The 21,641-nt window shown below is 40.6% G+C and overlaps 1 protein-coding gene and 1 long non-coding RNA gene across 5 annotated transcripts in view; one reads left to right on the top strand and one right to left on the bottom strand.

Moving 5' to 3' along the window:
• The window catches only part of LOC128312566 (uncharacterized), a 32,571-nt gene extending 15,044 nt beyond the window's left edge, over positions 1 to 17,527 (top strand). The window contains exons 4-5 of the long non-coding RNA XR_008292019.1: positions 1,263 to 1,413; positions 16,997 to 17,527. This is a non-coding gene — a long non-coding RNA (uncharacterized LOC128312566). The remainder of the gene's footprint in view (positions 1 to 1,262; positions 1,414 to 16,996) is intronic.
• CHRM3 (cholinergic receptor muscarinic 3) overlaps positions 1 to 21,641 on the bottom strand; it is a 516,421-nt gene that overhangs the window by 333,503 nt on the left and 161,277 nt on the right. The window lies entirely within an intron of this gene.

Raw genomic sequence — 21,641 nt, 5'->3', positions numbered from 1 at the left:
TCAACTGTGCTGTCAGGTTTGATAACCTCTCAATGACTACAAATCAATCATTTAACAGTTTTTTCTTTCATTGAGTGAGAATCTAAGAGTGACTTTCCAACAAGGCATAAACAGTCACTAAACTCTTTGCCAAAATAGAATATTATATAAATAGTCACCAAGTGAGAACAGCAAGGAGGAATTTTAGTTTCCTTCCTTGTTAGATAATAGCATCTTAATAATTTGATTAAAAAAGAAAACATGGAAACTGATCATAATACTCAGTTGAATATATTTATTTAGTCAATTTCGTTTCAATTAACAATGTGTTGGTGTGCATGAGTGCACGTTGTTTCCTGAAGAGCACAGTCTAGTTCCTGGTTCAAAGAGACTTGGGTTTAAAATATGGGGAGAAAGAATGTCATCTGTGTATTCATAAATCCCCTTAGTGACAGAGGAGGGGTAAGTAATTAACAGAAGCGATGTGGATGCATCCAATAGTCTTCACTGAATCCATACAGCACCAAACTATGGACAAAATATATGGACAAAGGGCACATAACTGAGGACAGCATAGTGTCCTCAGCATAGTGGTTAAGAATACTGGGGCTTGTGGGGTGCCTGAGTGGCTCAGTTGGTTGTGCGTCTGACTTCGGCTCAGGTCCTGATCTCACAGCTCGTGGGTTCGACCCCCCCATCGAGGTCTGTGCTGACAGCTCTCAGCCTGGAGCCTGGTTCGGATTCTGTGTCTCCCTCTCTCTCTGTCCCTCCCCCTGCTCGCACTTTGTCTCTCTCTCTCTCAAAAATAAATAAACATTAACAAAAATTTTTTTAAGGAATACTGGAGGTAGGCTGCTTGAATTCAAATCTCAACTCAAATATCTTTGGGCTGTAGGACCCTGGACAAATCACTTAACATCTCTGTGCCTTGGTTTCCTCCTCTACAATATGGTGATAACCACAGTTGCCTACCTCCTAGTGTTTTGGGGAAGATATATAAGTTCATACAGAAGTATAAAATACAGCAATGCCTGCCGTAGAGTACCAAGTATTAACTATTAGGAAAGACTGATAAAAACAATTTAGAAGATCTAAAATTCAAAATAAGTTATAGGGCACAACTCTCATTAAAGGCAAGAAGAATTATCTCGGGAGTAAGAAAGCTCGCACGGACTGCTTCTGGACAATCGGGTTGTGTTACTGGATGAGAAAGTGAAAGTGGAAGAGACTAAAACATCTCCAGCTTTTAACGTATTTTTTTTTTTTTTGTCTTCTCTGTCAAGAAAAATGAGCTCCTAAGTGTATGTGAAAATTGCTAAGACGAAATTCAAAGTCAGCTACACGAAAGCAGGGATTACACAGGCTGCTCCAAGGGAAAAATCTACTATTCTTGCCTCCGGTGAAATACCTTTATAGGCACTGAAGAATCCACAGGTAAGAATATTTAGCTGTGACTGGTGACCTTTAAAACCATATACGGAACATCAAGAGTTCCAATGGCTCTGGAAAATTATACATGCTGTTCCAATTCCCCAAAAGCAGTGTCATTTCCAAATATTGAGACTAATCTGTTTGATATTCCAGAAATGATTCTATAACAGATTAGCATAGTAAAGGACATCATGAAAAGAGACTGGGGAATCCCTAAGGACCACTATGGGTTTAATAAGATAGTACATGTCAAACTAATTTCAACACTTTCTTTGTTAGGCTTGGAAGATTGGTAATTTAGGGAAGTGTGGGATAAAATAAAACCTGGGGCCAGAAAAGCATTTAATAAGGCCTGTCTTGATGCCTTCATTCAGCCACTTTATCATTCATTCTACAGCTATTTCATAAATGCTCAAATTATGCCAGAATAGAATTCAAGTCTCTTATTGGAGACAAGTGGTGAGACATTCATGCTCATAAATATAATAACGAGACAGTGAGATATTTAAAATGCAAAGTCAATAGGATCTCATTACTCAAGAAAACGGCGATGAAAACATCCAAGTCTCTTCAAGTTTCCTGAATGGGGGTCGCGGTACATCAATGGTTCTCAGTAGCCCCCACTGGTGTTGATCTGGAAGCACGGGAATCACTTAGGGAACCAATTTCAACCATGCATTCTGGGTAGGAGACCAGGAAATTCTGGGTCAGGTCTCCAGGCTGAGGCCTGGTGGTCTCTTCGTGTAAAATGCTCTTGAGGTGGTTTTGAAATTTATCTGGGCTTTGGAACTGCTGAAAAGATGGTATTTAGTAAAGAGCTTAACCCAGGATAATGAGATTCATTTTATAAAACCCTACACACCCCTCTCTATCCATTCTGGTAATTCAGGTCATTTTCAAGATAGTCACATAAGAAGTCATATACTAATGACAAAAACAGTATCATTGAATTAAAATACGAAAGACTGCTTCTGCTGAATGTCCTTCTGATTCCGCAGCATCATCATCTGAAAGTTGACCATGCTAGTAGATTCTGACCTTTATTGATAGATTTGACTTTTGGAAAAAGTCTAGTTATTCAGAGTTAAATAATACCAGTAAGGTGCATAATTGACTTTATTTTTTGGAACAAAGTGGTATCACTGAGGTAGATGCACTATATATATAGAAACATTCCCTGAGTTTCACTGATATATATATATATATATATACACATATAGATAGATAGATAGAGATAGATAGATAGATATATTGATATATATATATTGATATTGATATATATTGATATATATATTGATATTGATATATATTGATATATATATAGATATTGACATATATTGATATATATTGATATTGATATATATTGATATATATTGATGTATATATTGATATATATTGATATTGATATATATTGATATTGATATATATTTATATATATTGATATTGATATATATTGATATATACATTGATATTGATATATATTGAGATATATATATATATCAGTGAAACTCAGGGAATGTTTCTGGTAAATATAAAAATATGAAATTTAATTGAAAACATACAAAAATGTGCACAAACATTTCTTGTACCAGGAACTGCAAAGCCACAAGACACAGAGTCAGAAATGTATTTACTATAATTGCACCCATAGATGCGACCGTAAGATACTGTAACTTGTCAAAAGAATTAGCTGGTCTTCCATAAGGACAACCATCTTTGTGATCTGATTTCAGGGGTATTCCAGAGTTTACATCTTAAAAGAAAAATCTCATTTCTTTGGTCCCTTGCAGATACCCAAAATCCAACCATAAGCGTTCTATTCCTCAGGCCGAAAGCATTGATCGTTACAAAAATGCACATACCCTTGGGAAGAATGACATAATAAGCCTTCTCACATATTAATGTCTTCACATTAATAAGTCTGTCATTTCCTTCATGAACAGGGTTTTGCTAGAACTGTAATGATTCTCCTGAGGGGTCAGAATACCCGTGATGGGCACTTTAGGTGAGTGCCATTGACAGGAAAGTGAGGATGCTGTAAATGAGACCTGCCTCCTTCAGGATGATGCATGGCTGGGGCACGTTGGAAATGGCAACCAATATATAAATCCGACAGGAAGCACGCTTTGGGCAAAAAAAATTTAGAATGTAACATTCAAACGTGGTGAATTTTATGCAGAATTTTATAACAGAATAGGTACCAATGCCAAAGTTAGTAAACAGTTTGTACTCAGAAGCAATCATTATTCCAAAACCCAAGTGCACGTTGTTAACAGTTTTAAGAATTTGTGTAACCTGTCACTCTTTAACTGTGAGGCAGGGGAGAGGGTGGTGCATGTGGTGGTGACAACACCCGGAACGTGACCCCCTTGCATAGGAAGATCGTGCATCAATCCCAACGGAGCTGGCCTGCAGGTCTGGCCCATCCTTATCTCAGATGTGAGAACTGCATTCATTATGAATATTCTCTAAACAGCTTGTTTTCCACTATGTTTTTCAAGATGTAGATGAACAGGGAACGGTTTCTCATTTTAAATTAAAATTGGGGCGCCTGGGTGGCTCAGTCAATTAAGCCTCTGACTTCAGCTCAGGTCATGATCTTATGGTTTGTGAGTTCGAGCCCCACGTTGGGCTCTGTGCTGACAGCTCAGAGCCTGGAGCCTGTTTCGATTCTGTGTCTCCTCTCTCTGCCCCTCTGCCTCTCATTCTCTCTCTCTCTCTCTCTCAAAAATAAAAAAAACGTTAAAAAATTTTTAAAAATAAGATTAAATTAAAAGGGGGCACCTCGGTGGCTTAAGTGTCCGTCTTTGGCTCAGGTCATGATTTCGCAGTTCACGAATTGGAGCCCTACATCAGGCTCCTTGCTGTCAGTGCAGAGCCCGCTTTGGATCCTCTGACCTTCTCTCTCTCTGCCCCTCCCCCACCTGAATGCTCTCTTTGATTCAAAAATAAACATTAAAAAATAATTTAGAGGAGGAATCACAAACCAATGAAGTTTCTAATATGTCAGTTTCAATTTAAAGATCTCAAATGGTCTTGAAAATTCTGAACTGTTTGTGATAATTTTTCCCCCGGAAATGTTTTTATATCGAGAAATAAGTAACTTATCTTTAAAGCTAAAATTTCTATGTGTTTACTCTTTACTCTTTGCTGGTGCGTGTTTGCGAGCACAAGGCGTGTTGTTCAGAGGGTCACAAAGAGGAGGTGTTGGTCTTTTTTTTTTTTTTATTAAGTTTATTTATTTATTTAGAGAGGGAATATTCACAGGAGGGGCAGAAAGGGAGAGAGAGAATCCCAAGGAGGCTCCGCACTGCCAGTGCAGAGCCTGACTTGGGGCTCGAACTCACGAACTGTGAGATCATGGCCTGAGCCAAAATCAAGAGTTGGACGCTTAACTGCCTGAGCCGCCCAGGTGCCCTGTTGGTCTCTTTGCTGCATCGAAGCACGTGTGGCCCACAGTAACTGTGCAGACACTGTGTACTTTCATTATTCCCTCATCGTGGACCAAACCTCTCACCAGTTACTTCTCTCAACCTTGCTTTAAAATAAGGGTCATTCCAATGTTCTTTCTGATAACACTTCCCAAAATAATCTCAAGTACCTCTTCTAAACATCACAATTTCACTTATAATTGCCACTAACTACAGACCCTGGGAGGAGGGGCGTAGGATGAGGGGAGAAGTCTAGTCTCCCAGAATGAATGGATAAAGAAAAACGTGGTATATCCATACAATGGAATACTACTCAGCTCTAAAAAAGGAAGGAACTTCTGAAACAGGCTATATACATGGATGAACGGAAAGGACATTAAGCTGAGTAGCATAATCCCATCACAAAAAGGACAAAACCTGTATGTTTCCATTTTTATGAGGTACTTAGACAAGCCAAATTCAGAGATGCAGAGAGTGGAATGGTGGTTGCCAGGGGCTAGGAGGAGGAGGGGATGGGGAGTCACTGTTCAAGGGGTATGGAGCTACAGTTTTGCAGGATGAAAAGTTCTAGAGGTGGGTGGAAAAACAATGTGACTGTACTGAATAAAACTCAACTGGGGGCTCCATGGGGGCTTGGTCAGCTAAAATTCTGACTCTCAGTTACAGCTCAGATCATGATCTCATGGTTTGGGAATCAAGCCCCGTGTGGGGCTCTGCACAGACAGCATGGAGCCTGCTTGGGATTCTCTCTCTCTCTCTCTCTCTCTCTCTCTCTCTCTCAGTCTCTGCCCTTCCCCTGCTCACACACTCTCTTTCTCTCAAAATAAATAAATAAACATTTTTAAAAACTGAACCATCACATGAAAATAGTTAAGGTGGTAAATTTAATATTATGTGGGTTTTTTGTCACAACAAAAATCATTAAAATGTGTGTGTGTGTGTGTGTGTGTGTGTGTGTGTGTTTAAAAACTGTAAATTGTACACAGCCTGTGGGACTGCACACCCTCTCCCGATTCAGGATGTTATCATGCGGCTGGTGACTAGTGACTGTACATGGGTGTCACTGAGCACAGCTGTCTGAGTCAGACCAGCCACCTTTCTGGCTCTGACAGCCTATAGTTTTTCCAGTCTCTAGAAAGGATGATTTTAGCTTAGAACCCAAACGACTGGCTCACCCTAAGAGGAAACACAAATCCCTTTACAAGACACCACAAAGCATCCAGGACTTGTAACGCACACCTATGTCTACAGTGACCTAAATCAGAAGTCAGAATTAACTCTGTGTCCTGGGTGTGATGCAAAGCTGATCATTACTCTCAAAGGTGTTCTACTTTCTCTAGAAAATGAGATGTGGTGAGATCCAACAAATTCAGAAACCCAGTAAGTCAAAAATACTCTGGTTTCCTCCTCTGACATTCTTATAAAAGATTAGGATTACAATAATATGAATTATTTCAGTTGCTCCTGGGCATTATTAAGACTTGTAATTTCTCTCTCTTCATTCACAACAGACTGATGATGACTTTGGTGAACCAGAGGCGTAAGAACCGTTCCTGCTTTCTGTTCTTTATTCAAAGTATTCCACCTTTTTTAAACAAATTTTTTAAGTTTGTTTAGCTTTCTTTCTTTCTTTCTCTCTCTCTCTCTCTCTCTCTCTCTCTCTCTCTCTTTCTTTCTTTTCTTTCTTTGAGAGAGAGACAGTTGGAGCATGAGCAGGGGAGGGACAGAGAGAGAGAGAGAAAGAATCCCATGCAGTCTCCATGTTGTCAGCGCAGAGCCCGATACGAAGGTCAATCCTACTGTGAGATTGTGACCTGAGCTGAAATCAAGAGCCAGAAGCTTAACCAAATGAGCCACCCAGGCACCCCTCTACCTTTTTAAAAGAATGAATGCTAATAAACATAGGGAATCTGTATGTTTTAATCTGTTTTCATAAAAGGAGAGATTTAAAAATACCCCAGTTGGAAAAAAAAAACCCAAAAACTTAGCTCGACTTAATTTAAATCCTTTAATTCTTATCTTTGTACATAATGAGGGCATTAAAGAGTTTTGGGGCTCCTGCGTGGCTCAGTTTGGTTGAGCATCTGACTTCAGCTCAAGTCATGATGTCATGGTCCGTGAGTTTGAGTCCTGTATCGGGCTCTGTGCTGACAGCTCAGAGCTTGGAGCCTGTTTCAGATTCTGTGTGTGTGTATGTCTCTCTCTCTTTGCTCCTCCTCCACTTAATGTTCTCTCCCCCTCTCTCTCTCTCTCTCTCTCTATCTCAAAAATAAATAAATAAACATTAAGAAAGTAAAGAGTTTCACTATACTGACCTTTATTTGACATCAGAATCAAGGCATAGTTTCTGACAGTATAAAATTAGCATTGTAAACTCTGAAATAGTGTCCTGTAGTCCAAGGATAACATTAGGGCCAAGTTGTCAATTGGTGAGATGGGTCCTTCCATTCAACAAATATTTTTGAATACACATTATGTGCCAGGCATTGGTCGAGGGGATGCTGTTGCTGCTGATGGCAACTGTCATAATCATAATCACAAGATGAAAATCACTACACTTACTGGACATAAATTATGGCAGAGGGAATAAGAAAATAAATGAGAAATCAAATAAAAAAAGTTAATTATCAGGGTGCTTGGGTGGCTCAATTGGTTAGGCGTCCGACTTTTGCTCAGGTCATGATCTCACAGTTTGTGAGTTCGAGCCCTGTGTCGGGCTCTGTGCTGACAGCTCAGAGCCTGGAGCCTGCTTCAGATTCTGTGTTTCCCTCTCTTTCTCCTCAGCTCGCACTCTCTCTCTCTCAAAAATAAATAAACGTCAAAAAAAGTTTAAAACATTTAAAAAAAAGTAAATTATTTAGAGTGCCAGAAAGTGATAGAAACATGGCAAAAAAAAAAAAAAAGGCATAAGTAGAGTGAGCTGAGAGTGACAGGAAGTGTCCATTGCGGCTTTGGGGTGGGGGAGGGGGGATAGCCTGTTCTATTCCACAGGACAGTCTGGGCAGGGCTGGTAGAGGAAGTGACATTTCATCAACGACTGGAAGGGAGTGAAGGGGTTGTCTCCGTGCATATCTGGGTAAGAGTGTTCCGGGCCGAAAGCTGGAGCATGGTCCCAAGGGGGAAGTATGTGTTGCATGTACGAGGACCAGCGGGGCCCATGAGCTAGAAAGTCATGAGAGGCCGAAGCAGGAGGGGAAGTAGATGGGAAACTGACATCCAGCCACGCTGGGCCTTTCAGACTCTGTAAAGACTGTGGCTTTGACTCTGAGTGACATGGGGAGCCACAGCAAGCTGATGAGCAGAGAAGTAGTGTGCTCTGGCTTGTTCTACAGAAACACTTCAACTGCTCTGCTGAGCATCAGCTAAAATGAGGCAAGGAATAGGAAGATCAAATAATCTCTCCCCCATACCCAAAACTAGTTGTGTAGGAATGCAAGACTCTTTTTTTTTTTATAATTTTTAACGTTTATTCATTTTTGAGAGACAGAGGGAGACAGAGCGTGAGTAGGGGAGGGGCAGAGGGAGACATACACAGAATCAGAAACAGGCTCCAGGTTCTGAGCTGTCAGCATATAGCCTGACGTGGGGCTCGAACTCACAAACCATGGGATCATGACCTGAGCCGAAGTTGGATGCTTAACTGACTGAGCCACCCAGGTGTCCCCCAAGACTAGCTCTTGATGGACTGTCAGGGTGGGCTGGTGTGGACTGCTCTCAGATATGATGACAGCAGGGAAGTCCTGGCATTTTGCAACGAATGTTAGATCAGGAGACAGGAGACGAGACCCAGCCTCCACCACTCACCGAACCTCTAACTAGGTAGGAGTCATTCTAGGGGGTGGTGGTGACCTGGAGTGGAAGACGAGGTGAAGAATGTTAATGCTCTGGTGAAGGATTATATGAAAACTGTGTTCAGAAAGGAGAAAGTTAAAAGAAGGACAAGATTAATATATCTATAAAATGGGGATTTCAGCTCAGAGATATGCTTTGAGCAAAACTCAGAGACATTGTTTAGAAGAGAACAGGACAATTACAGAAGGAGGAGATTTAACGGGGGACTGCGGGCCAGGAAAAGGAGATCCTCGGCCAGAAGAGCTCTTACCCACAGGAGAATTAAAGCAGATAAAAAGCATGGTTTATGGGGACCTCTACTGCATTGCTCTATGAGATTACGGGCTTTGACAAGCTACTGTTTTCAATACAGGTTATGTGCATTTAATATAATTTTGTTCTTACCCAATAACTCTTCCCTACGTAGTAAAATCATTAAAGGACTTTAGCAATCACTTGGGGGAAGAATATGGCTTAGAGAAGAGAATTTCCGGGACATGCCAGAAAGCCACGGCCAAGTTTTGGCCCTGGGATGTATCGCTGTTAAATTAATCAGAGTAATTTTCTATAGAGAATGTTTTCTTGATGATATTTCAATATAATATTACCCAGAAGCCTCATCTTTTTGAGTTTCATCTCACAGAAGGCACTTAGCAAAACTGCCTGACTAGCTGATCAGCACAACGCTGGAAGGGGGAAAGCAGAGATTGGAAGGGAAAAGGGACAGTGAAGTCCAATGTTGGGAGAAACTGGCAGTGAAGGGTGGTCAGAGAAGGGATGCCGGACAAGACGAATCTGGTAATGAAAAGAGATACAGAGAAGAAGAAAAAGTATGGGGAGGGGGAGTCTGTGCTCTATATGCCCATGGGGTAGTGAGGATTGCGTCAAAGCCCTCAGAATGCCAGAGAACCCCCGGAAACCTGGCAGGAATGGGAGGGGTAAGCACCACCTGTTAAGTGAAGCAGAAAGTAAGAATGTTCTGGAGAAGAAAGAGTATTGGAAGTGAAAGGTAAACTCAAAGGGGATATGAAGAATCACAGACAAGGAAGGGCTCAGTATAAAGTATGCCAGCTTGTTACTCTCTCTGTATTTCGCATGTTTTGTGTAGTCCTTAACAACATGATTTCATTTCTCTTAAATAAAAATAGTTACTGTAAAGGAAATATGAAACAATGGATATGGGTATGTCACAAACATCCCAGATCACATCCATTAAAGGAATGGCATTCATTGTCACTACTTAGTGACCAGGGGCACAGCAGGACATCAAAACAATGCATAAAAATCAAACAATTCTTGAGAAGAAAGATTTGATGTATTAAGTACCTAATGGAAAGAGAAGGCTTCATTTAAATAAACTGGTTTACAAGAGCAGTGTAGACAAATAAAAATGGATGAATTTGCCCATTGCTGATGATGATTAAGTATGATGCATGCTGGCTGAAAAACACATATATTCTCCTGATACAACTTTATACTGAATTAGGAAATCTCATTCAACATGACCTTCGTCAACATCACATTTCTAACAATAATTTACTGATATACTGTCTAGAAATGATAAGCTTCTACATTTCAGACAGAAAATTAGCAGTATCTCTGATCCACCTAAGAGTCTGGAAGACAGGACTGAATTTATGAAAAGCTTATTCATTGGGATCTCTTCTCCACTTCATCAAGATGGTCCAGGATCTTCAGCAGTCACTGTGGGAATCCCCAAGGGCTCAGAATCATTATGGGTAAAGGAACATTACCCCCAGCCCCTGTACCTGTACTCCTGCATGCACAAGTCTAAGTCCCAGGTGGCAACTTGCAGGAGATTTGGTCACGAAATGGCTAATCATACAGCCTTAGGTCAAATCCCAGTTAAAATGCAAAACGCTGTAACCTCCATATAGGGTGCTTGTAACAATAATCTGACATTATATGTAAGTTACTTTGCATGCCTGGCACATAATACTTTTATAATTAAATGGTGGCTGGTGGGACATACTGGCTGAGCCAGGGCTTGGGAAAAGAAGTTCAAGAAGTCAGCCCTGTTGCAATGCATTGCTCAGTATGGAGAGGTTGAATTCTAGTGAGAAGAAAGGTGCTATTGCCCAATGCCCACATATCTACATGTATTTATGAATTTATGTATTAGTGCACTGATTACTTTCAAGAGAAAGATAACTGGAGCTTTGGCCACTTCCATTTGGAGTTGAGCATTTTTGAGACCTCTCTGATGGCCTGAGATTGCCCTGACAGAGCAGGAGAGAGTAAGGGATTGTGGTAGACGGAAATCATGGAGAATAAAAGAAGTCTGAAGCAGAAGGGGCCACAGGGAATGTTACCATGGGAAGGGACAACTGATGGTGACCTGGTCTTCACCCAGCCACCCCCAAACGGGCATGTGTCCATGGTGGTTCCTAGGGATGTAATGGAGGACATGTCTCTGAGGTTTCTCTGTACCAAAGAGCAGGGTTCCCAGATGCTCTGAAATTTCACCGTCATGTGCCTCAGTGTTGATCTTAATTCGTTCTGGTGCAGGGCAAGGGCATGCCTCTTCAAACTGGAGACTCTCTGAGTGCCTGGGTGGCTCAATCTGTTAAGTGTCCAACTTTGGCTCAGGTCATGATCTCATGGTTTATGAGTTCGAGCCCCACATTGGGCTCCATGCTAACAGTATGAAGTCTGCTTGGGATTCTCTCCCATCGTCCCCCACTAACGTGTTTTTTTTTTTCTCTCTCAAAATTAAAAAGAAAGAAAGAAAGAAAGAAAGAAAGAAAGAAAGAAAGAAAGAAAAGGAAAAACTGGAGACTCTTGTCCTTTAGTTTTGAGAAATGTTTTTGCATTGTTTCCTTGTTAAAATTTTTCCCTGCAATTTTCTCTACACTATGTTTCTGGAACACTTCTGTTCGAAGCTTTCCTCAAATAGCTTGTGCTCCATGGCTGTCTGTCCTTATTAACATGCAAAACCCTACCAAGCTCATCGGAAGGTCTGGTACATAGGGGACGGCTTGTCCACTTCATGGTACAGAGATTTTTAACTGGTGGCCCTTTAATTGTTACGATCTTTAGGTGATTTCTCTGGGTAGAATCAGTATATCCAGAGAAAGGTCCTGCCCTGTTCAGGCAGCTGCTTGTCAACTAGAACTGGGCAGACAAGAGGTTTGGCCCCAGGGTCTCCATTCACTGCAGACTTTCGTGTATATCCCTGAATTTTATCCAGCCCCTGCCCCTCTTGCCATTTTCCGAGTATTATTGGTAGTCATACCTCCTACTGTCAGAGAAGATGGAGTTTGGGTTTATTTCTTGTTATTTTGAGTTTATCTTGTTATTTTCTTTATTTAAGATGAGAAGCATTGAAAACATCTTCACTCCATCTCAAAGCTAAAGGTTGCCATAATCTGAATATGCCCTGTTCGTTACAGTGATCTCCAGCCGAGTCACTTATCGCTAAGGTGACCTCCAGCCGAGTCACTTACTTCCCTCCAGAATGTATTTCATATTAACCTACCTCACATTTTTGAGCAAACTATATGACTGAAGGGAACATCCTTTATCTGGTTCACCATTTGTATTTAAAAAGCGCCCTCAACTATCAATTATGGGAAAGAATGAGCCTATCAATGTTTGGCCTCAAGAAAATACAACTGACCTGCAAGTGTTACTAGAGATTCACGTATGCCTGACAAGCTGGCCCTTCACAAATCGCTGAGCCGTTTGACATTGGTAGAGACCCAAAGGAAGTGAAAGGAGGAGATTTTCCATGCCTGTGTCAGCCCTTCTCCCCTCTCCCGGGGACAGTGGGGGTTTCTGACGAGTCCATTCGAGAAGCGTCCCCCTGACCTCTCTTTCTTTTGTTCTTGTTTTTTTTTTTAAACGTAAAACATACATGTCCTCTTTGATTTCCTAGGAAGGTAGCCAATTTTAGACGGATCTTCAGAATTCAGTTAAACTACTGAAATAACACACAGTGGGGGAAATCGTAAACCTACAGAAGTCATCTTAAAATACAAACCTCTTAGGGCTCAAGTGAGCCACCTCTCCGTCCTTCCTCTCTTAATGTTCACATGAACGATTCCACCACCGCGGGGGGTGGGGAGGGGCACCGGACTCATCCAGCCCTGCCATCTATTTCTGACTGTCAGTATCGGGAAACCCTCTTCAGTACCCACATCAACCAACGTTCCTCTGCTTTGGCTTTGGGATTTGGGATTCTCTCTGATCGCAAAGATGGGAAAAGACAGGTCAAGATGATGTCTTGTTCTGCCTCCTCTCAATTATTCTTTATTTCTCATTAAAATCAGGACTCGTAGTATGAAGGAAAGTCCATTTCTTTTCTTTTAATGTTTATTTTTATTATTTATTTTGACAGAGAGACAGTGTAAGCAGGGGAGGGGCAGAGAAAGAGGGAGAGAGAGAGAGGGAAGGAGGGAGAGAGAGAATCCCAAGCAGGCTCTGAGCTGTCCATGGAGAACCCGATGTGGGGCTCGAACCCATGAACCATGAGATCATGAACTAAGCAGAAATCAAGAATCAGACACTTAACTGACTGAGCCATGCAGGTGCTTTGGAAAGTGGATTTCTTAAACAACAATGGATACAATCACTTTCCAAAGGCACAGCTTTGACAAACTGATTGAAATCACTAACCTACTGCCAATACATACATGTACTGCCTAGTAATCTGCATTACTATCATAGTTACATTTTCTTAGTTTAAAATAAGTACAAGGGCCCTTTTGATAGATTTCCACAGCAGCCATCTGAGTTATTACACAATGAGTTAACTGTGCCTGTTTGAAGTGTCTCTGAGTATAGAGTCAAAGATCATTAGATCTGAATTTAAGGTTCTTAAAGACCTTACCTGTCATTTCACCTACTAAACCCTGTTTACCACTTTAAAAAAAAAAAAAAAAACCTTACAGGGGCACGTGGGTGGCTCAGTTGGTTAGGTGTCTGACTTCGGCTCAGGTCATGATTTCACTGTTTGTGAGTTTCAGCCCCACATCGGGCTCTGTGCTGACAGCTCAGAGCCTGGAGCCTGCTTTGGATTCTGTGTCTCCCTCTCTGTCTGCCCCTCTTCTGCTCTCTCTCTCTCTCTCTCTCTTTCTGTCTCTCAAAAATAAATAAACATTAAAAAAAAAAGCCCTACAGAGTTATGGGCTTTTATAGCTACATCTTAGTGCAAACCGAAGCTTACAGAGTAAAGCAAATTTCTTACAATCATATAGCTGACAGGTGACAAGACTGTTACATTTACATATGTATGTATATACACATCACATATATAAAGATTGGAGATAATGACTGTAAATATTAAACCAACGTCTTCCTCGCTTTCTCCTTTCTGTCAAGGGTGCAAAAGGCAAAGAACCCAATTCTTTTTAGCAAGAGGCAATGGGAGCCAGGCCTGATACGTGGAGACCAGATGTATTGGTCTGAATTGCTGAATTCCAGCTGCTCTCATTTAGTTCATCAAGAGCTAAGCAGAGGGGTACTTGGATCCCAGGTACCCCGGGGAGTAGAGAGAACACCCTATTCCTCCTCAGGGATTAATGATTAGGCTTGTATCCAGAAGAAGTATGTGATCCCAGAAAATCTGCCTTTTGTGGTTCCTAGGGAAGAGTGGAGTAAGAAAGGAGGCCGAGCCAAGAAGACAGAAGGCAGGAGGCTAAGAGTGAGGGGTATTTACTCTCCCATTCTGCTCCTCTCTCTGTGTTGTCCATGGGTTGGGAGGGCAGGTTAAAGAAGAGAGCTAAAGCAAAGCAAAGTAGGGCTTTTGACTCACTTCCTTACCTGGAAAGAGGCTGCCCACACCAGCCTGGGGTAAAGTCCCATGAATGGGAATTGGCTGTCCAGCATGGCTGGGTTGGGGAGACCAGGCAAATTCCATTTCACGGCCTGGCTCGGTTCCTAGAGACGGAGACAGGCTCAGAGGTGGCTGAGGGGCTGCCTGAAGAAGAGCCAGGGCAGGCCAATCAGAGCTAAGTGCCAGCCCAGCTGGAGCCGAAGGGGATAAAGTGAAGACCCCATGAGGGCCTAGGGAGAACCCACCAGCGGGTGCCAGGGAGATGGGGAGTGAGCCAGGGAAAAACAGACCCTGTGCCAAAACAGACCAGCCTCTATGTTACTACTTATCCAGGTTTCATAGATGCCACAGGACAAGTGGGGATGGGGGGGTCAGCATCCTGGAGCCCAAAGCAGACCACCCCGTGCCCAGAGATGGGCATCACACGCTCCGTGATATAACGGAAGCCCTACATTCACCTTCGCTCACAGAAGTAATCCTCATCAGCAGACAACTTAAAGATCACGTCCCCTAGACAATGGGCAGTATCTAAGACACTGCTTAAATTATGGCCCCAAAATAAATCCTGAAAATGTTTTAATCAGTAGTTTAGGATTAAAATAAATAAAATGTATTTTTTTCTGCATATCTGCGTTGCAATGAGAATGAAAATTTTAACTATAGCACCAAGAGGATGTCACCAAGTTCTTTATTTAAATTAGAGAGCAATCAGTTTTAATGAGGTCATAGGTAGGCTGGAAGCCCCTAACAGTAGTTCTTAAAAAATTTTTTTTAGTGTTTATTTATTTCTGAGACAGAGAGAGACAGAGCATGAGTGGGGGAGAGGCAGAGAGAGGGAGACACAGAATCCGAAGCAGGCTCCAGGCTCTGAGCTGTCAGCACAGAGCCCAGCACAGGACTGAAACTCACGGACCGCGAGATCACGACCTGAGCCGAAGTCGGATGCTTAACCGACTGAGCCACCCAGGCACCCCAGCAAAGAATTAATTTTAAGTTCCTGAGATATCTATGAAATGTGTAACTATAGCACATAATCATCCTAATACAATGATGCTTTCCTTAGAATAAGCTCTTCCAGTCACCCTGGAATAAAGATCTCGATCTAGGTAATTTCACCTTGCACAAATTTGGTACATTTCTGCAGAGACTTTTTAATCTATCATTGTGAATGCACTCGCATCGGACACAATTCGTATTTGTGTTTAGTGAAAGGGATCGTATTTGTTACCAAGTGCAGTTGTGCTTTTTGGGGACCTTCCTTCTCTGACCGCCTGCCTCTCTGACACCAGACCCTTACCGTTCCGTAAGCGAGGAGCCCGGCTTGCTCTGAAGAGCCTGAAACGTCCTAACTGAATCACCAACATTTCTCTGTGAAATTTGGGTCAAGTGGGAGCAAACTAGACTCCTCAAAGCACCCTGCAAATCCACACTCCTAGGAGAAATGTTCATGTCCCACAAGGAATTCATGTCCCATTGTATTTGACAGCAATTTAGAATTAAAAATAAATAATCTGGGACCAACGAATCCTTCAAGGTAATAAACATCCACAGAAGAACTCGAATTAAAAGGGACTGAAACCAGGCATCCAAGTAAAGATGAACAACTCTGATGCAAAAGATAGAGTGTGTTTTAATAAACAGCTTCCCTTTCCATTAGCAGGTATAATTGTTGCCACTTAGGGAACTCATATGTCTCTTGGAGCTCTTATTACTATGATAAATTGCTAGTGAAATGCATTCCAAAGTGAGTAATGCCTTGCTGGACATGGGTAATTCACTTAAGCTAATTAACATAATAACAGATACGATGACCTAACCTCCGGATTCTCGTTATTATCTATAGCTCGGTCTGCTCTGGCAGACACAATGCTGAATCAAAATCAAAGATGCTTGGAATGAAAACAGTGTTTGGCGAAGGTGGTGTTTTAACATATATCATTTTCTCAGTAGGATGTGCTATAAAAACAAGACCAGATCAGAGCTGTTATGTTGTCTTCTTAATTCCTTTACCGTGATCACAAATTGCCTGAATGTGAGGAGATTGTCACTGGAAAACAGAACAAGAAAAAGGGAGAGTTAACCACCTAACTGTGGAATTTAAAAAAGGCCTAACGGCAGGTATTCTAATCTGCTTTTAATATACATCACCAAGGACCAGTAAGGCAAAATGGGTCGAGGAACTTTGGGAAATAAATTTCTAATAGATGAAATAAATGTGACTCGAACATTTAAAACTTGATTTCTATCATGTTTAATTGGCACAGAACAATAGAGCCTTATGGCATGACCTCAGTGATTGAGAACAGATGAAGTACGGGGGGTAAAAAATACTCTGGGTACAACGCTAGTTTTTTTTTCTCCCTATTACAGCTATGATAGCTTTGATTAGTTTTATTTAACTGAAAGTTCTAGTTAACAACTACATTTTAATATATTCCACAGACTACATTAGATTTAAAGCTACTTGAGAATCGGAAACTCCATGTCTCAGCCTGTAGTAGATAAATCATGCCTCCCTTTATTACAGAGATGTCAGGCCCTAATCCCTGGACCCTGCAAATGTGACCTTATTTGGAAAAAGAGTCCCTGCAGATGTGATTAAGTCAAGGATCTTGAGATGGGGAGATTATCCTGGATTATCTAGGTGAGTCCTGAATGTGTTACATGTGTTAAGAGGAAGGCCACACGAGATCTGACCCATTTGGAAGAAGAGGTGATGTGAAGATCCAGACAGAGATAAGAGTGATGTGGCCACAAGCCAAGGAATGCCTGCAGCCACCAGAAACTGGAAGAGTCAAGAATTCTCCCCCAGAGCCTCCCATGGGGGATGAAACCTTACCACCATCTTGATTTTGGACTTATGTCCTTCACAACTGTGAGAGAATAAACAAGTTGGTGGGAATTTTTTTACACTGGCATTACGAAACTAATACACAGAATTTGATTTTTGTCGCCCACAACCCAAATAAAATCTAGAGTCGAGAAGACAACAACTCCAGTGAAAAATGCATTTTGTTACTTAAAAATATAGTTGCGGTGGCTAACTACTCCAATAGAACCGTATATCCTAAGATATGTATATATATATCTATATATATATATATATATCATATATATTATATATATTCATATATTCATATATGAATATATGTATTCCATATATGAAATATATATATTTCATATATTCATCTTATAACTGAAAGTTTGTACCTTTTAACCAACCCTTTCCTAGTATCCCCCTCCCCCAGCCCCTAGTAAGGAAATATTTTTTATTCTTTTGTTGTTGTTGTTGTGGGAGAGAAGGGCAGGGAATTCATAAAGAGATTCCACTCACATCTTTTGGAATCATTTTTAAAAATATAATCCTACCTATAGGTTATTAGTTGCATTAAAATATTTTTCAAAATACATTTTTACATTGTATGATTTATATGTTTCCTTCAGTCCTTGTGTCTTTGGGATTCCAACTCCTCATTATACCAGTCCTAATATTTCTTTATTTGGAACAATTAAGTGCAGTTCTATAAAATGTTAGGTCTCTGGATCGTTTTCTCAATGGTTAGCTAAAATACTCATTATTCTGTAAAACTGATTCTAAGTGTTGAGTTCAATACAGGACACTTTCTATGAATGACATAAGCAGAGAGTTCTTTCCTCTTATCTTTATGCTATTTGAAAAATCTCCATTCTAGTGTAATTTCTGAGTAACTAAAATTAGAAATACATGCATTGTCTCATTAAAGAGTCCCCCAAATGGCTAAGAACTGAGCTTCTAAAACTCATTTTTTTGCTATTAAAGTTTTACAGAAATCTGTTAGAGGAAAAGGCAGCATGCTTTTTGAACGATTTCCTGTCCTTGTTCCAGTGCTCATGAAAAAGAGGAACGCTTTAGATAAACCAGCTGCTGGATTGCCTAGAATAGTAAATTACTCTAACACTCCTATTTGATGTGATCCTGTCACACTTTTTTTTTTTTCCAGCAGGATTTCCTCATTTTTCACAACTATTTGTTTCTACTTTAAATTAGCTTCCTACAAATAGCCCCTTGTCAAATGTGTACTGAGCAATCTGCACAGAGTTACCATAAATAAAGACACTCTAGTCCACAATGCCCACCTCCCTTTCATTAAAGTGTTGCCTCCTCCCTGCCTTGAGATAGATCACTTCTATAGTATAAAAACTTCAAATTCTGCGAACCCATCTGGAATTCTTCATGATTATTGAATTATACTGTGAAATGTTTGGGATTAAAAAAGAACAAAAATGAAAAGGTCATTCATATATCTGAAGAACTAGTCTAAAAGTAATTCGGCCTCTTCCTTTTTTTTAATTTTTATTTTTAGCTTAAGCCATTCTTAACTGTTCTCATTTTATTTACCCAAACATTCGTTATGTTAGTGACATTCTGAGGGCTCCTTAGAAGTTAGCTATCTGGGGAACTTGAACAATTGCATGCACACGCCACGCTGACCTCATCTTCCTGATTTGAACTAAGCCACCTCTGTGATGATCTGCTTATTCTTAGAAACAAATAAATATTCATAATTTTGATTATATCATCTGAGAGAAAGAGTTTGCACCTGGATGGATCCCTTCCTGGTTTCTTATATGTCACTCCACGCCAACCTTGGAGTAAAGGACATCTTAACCTTCATAGGAAGGAAGGCAAATCTCTGCGCCTGTAAGCATGTCTAGAATATGATAGAAATCTCATCGGTACCAATTCTGATGACATCATTTTATTAATGCGTAAATAAAAGGTTTGCTGAACTCTCCAACAGCAGCTTACCATTTCTTTGCTTATATAAATGATGGATTCCAGTCACTTCCAGGTCTCTACCTGTGAAATTTCCCTTTATGTAGTAAAACAGATATGTGAGTCTGTGGAAATCTCCTAAAGGAATGACACCTGTTTCTTTAAAAAATGTTCTGAATAAAGCACTAATATCCAGAATCCACACTAAAACTTAACGGTTATGGCTCAGAAAGCTTGTGTGGTGATGGATATAAACCTTTATGTTTATGATGTCGCATTAACACTTCAGACTTTGGCATCAGCCAGACTTGGGTACAGATTTAAACTATACAACCTGTTAGTTTCCATGAACCATAGTCGCTCAGAGAACATCTCTTCATATGAAAATTTCAAAAAAAGGGATAATGTCTATTTTCTAGGGTTACTATGAGGGTCAAATGACTTAAATGTAAATACTTCAATGAAAAACAGCAAGTATATGGTCCCTAACAGACTCTCAATAAATGTGTTCCCATTTGCTTTATCCTTTCCTTCTAGAAGTCTTCAGATTGGATCAGAAGCCTGGATTGGGTCAGAAGTGAGTGGGCTTCAAATGAGAAAGATTTCCGAACTTCTTTGGGCCCCATTAGCAGACACTAATGTGAAAATGAAAACCATTGGTTAAATGCTGTGCACTGAGCTGGCAAAACAATATTATGCATGCAGTGTTGGATGGGAAGGCGGTGTGGTAAATTTAGCCTTGCCACATAATGGGCGGGGACTAAAGACTGAGAAGCAAAAGGTTAAGAAAAAATTTTTTGACTGAGAAATTCTATTTCATACAAATTCTAGTAGTAAATCTTCATGGATTTATTTGTTCACTTGGTAAATATTTAGTCTCCTCCACACAGTAAGCACTATTCTTGGTTCTGGGGATAGAGTTGGGAGTAAGACCGAGTTTTCTCTCTGCTTCCACAGAGCTTACATTCTAATGAGTGGATGTATGATAAACAAACACAGGAGTATTTAAGAAATAATGTACATACACAGGAAACAAAATGTGCAGGTCTGTTGGAGGCCTTCTTTCCTACTCGTTGGGCAGGAAGCCACGGAGGGCAATGGCCTGTCTGCTGAATCCTGAACAAAAAGGAAGAGGTAGCGGGAGTGTGAGGGGAAGGGATTTTCTACGAGGCAGAAAGAAGCCAGTAGACAAAGCGGGAAAGAGGAAGAAGGTGGTGAAAGATGAGGGAAAGCACGCCTGGTGATGGTCACATGGGGTCCTGGCAGCTGTGGAAGAGTCTGGATTTTATCTGGGTATACCGAAAGCCCCTGCACGATTGCAAGCGAAGGAGAGATGTGACAGGGGCCAAGAGTGGGCTCAGGGAGAGCTGATGTAAGGGCCAGGTACCGGCTCAGGTGAGACCCGATGGACTCGGCCGTGCTGGAGGAGAGCACATCCGGGATGTGTTATGAAGGCTGATTTAATAAAATGTACTGGTGAATTGCATGTGGGAAATGAAGAAAGAAGAAAAATAACACCTGGGCTTTGCCTGGTTCTCCTGGGAAAGAAGTAAAGTTTGGGGGCCCCTGGGTGGCTCAGTCAGTTAAGTGTCCAACTCTTGATTTCGACTCGGGTCACAGTCTCACAGGTCAGGAGATCGGGCCTCCCATCTGGATCTATGCTGACAGTGTGGAGCCTGCTTGGGATTCTGTCTCTCTCAGCCCCTCCTATGATTGCGGGCACTCTCTTTCTCTCTCTCAAAATACATAAATAAACTTAAAAAAAAAAAAAGCAGTAAAGTTAGAAAAGGGAAACAAGACATTGTGGAGAAGCATGTTTGAGGTGGAATGGGGGAAAATCCATAGTCCAATTCTGCACATGTTAATTTATCACTAACTATCTATTAGGCCCTCACGTGATGATGGCAAGTTTGTTACATAGGAATGTATTGTTATACTACTAAGAGGAAAAAGGTATGAGTTTTGTAATCCCACCAGTTCTGTAAAAGTATGTAAACTTTAGAAGTCTAGAATATAAAAAATATTTGAAGAGTTACTTTGTAGTTTTTCAGTGGTAAGGTTTGAGGTGTTTTATATTACTTTTTGTATCTCTTTTTATATTTTTTATATTTTATATTTTTATATTTTATAAAATCTGGAAAAAATAAGGACCATAAAAACTTCAGTTAGCCTATGAGTTACAAGAAAACAGCAGAACATATTAAAGATTTAGCAGAACCAGTTGAACGGTATTTCATTTCCTAACATTACTATAAATTTATTAATTGAGAAGTAGCATATTGATATATTTTCTAATTAATGTGCTTATATAATGGTATTGTTTAAAATTTTGTTTTTACAACACAAAACATTTCTCTGTATCTTTTCCCTATTCTTTGTATACATAAACTTTTGGTACCAGAGAATTGTTGCACAC

This window comes from Acinonyx jubatus, chromosome D2, assembly GCF_027475565.1.
Source record: "Acinonyx jubatus isolate Ajub_Pintada_27869175 chromosome D2, VMU_Ajub_asm_v1.0, whole genome shotgun sequence".
In the NCBI taxonomy this organism is placed as follows: Eukaryota; Metazoa; Chordata; class Mammalia; order Carnivora; family Felidae; genus Acinonyx; species Acinonyx jubatus.
Note: the sequence above shows the minus strand (reverse complement) of the source record. Positions and strands in the feature narration are given on the sequence as shown.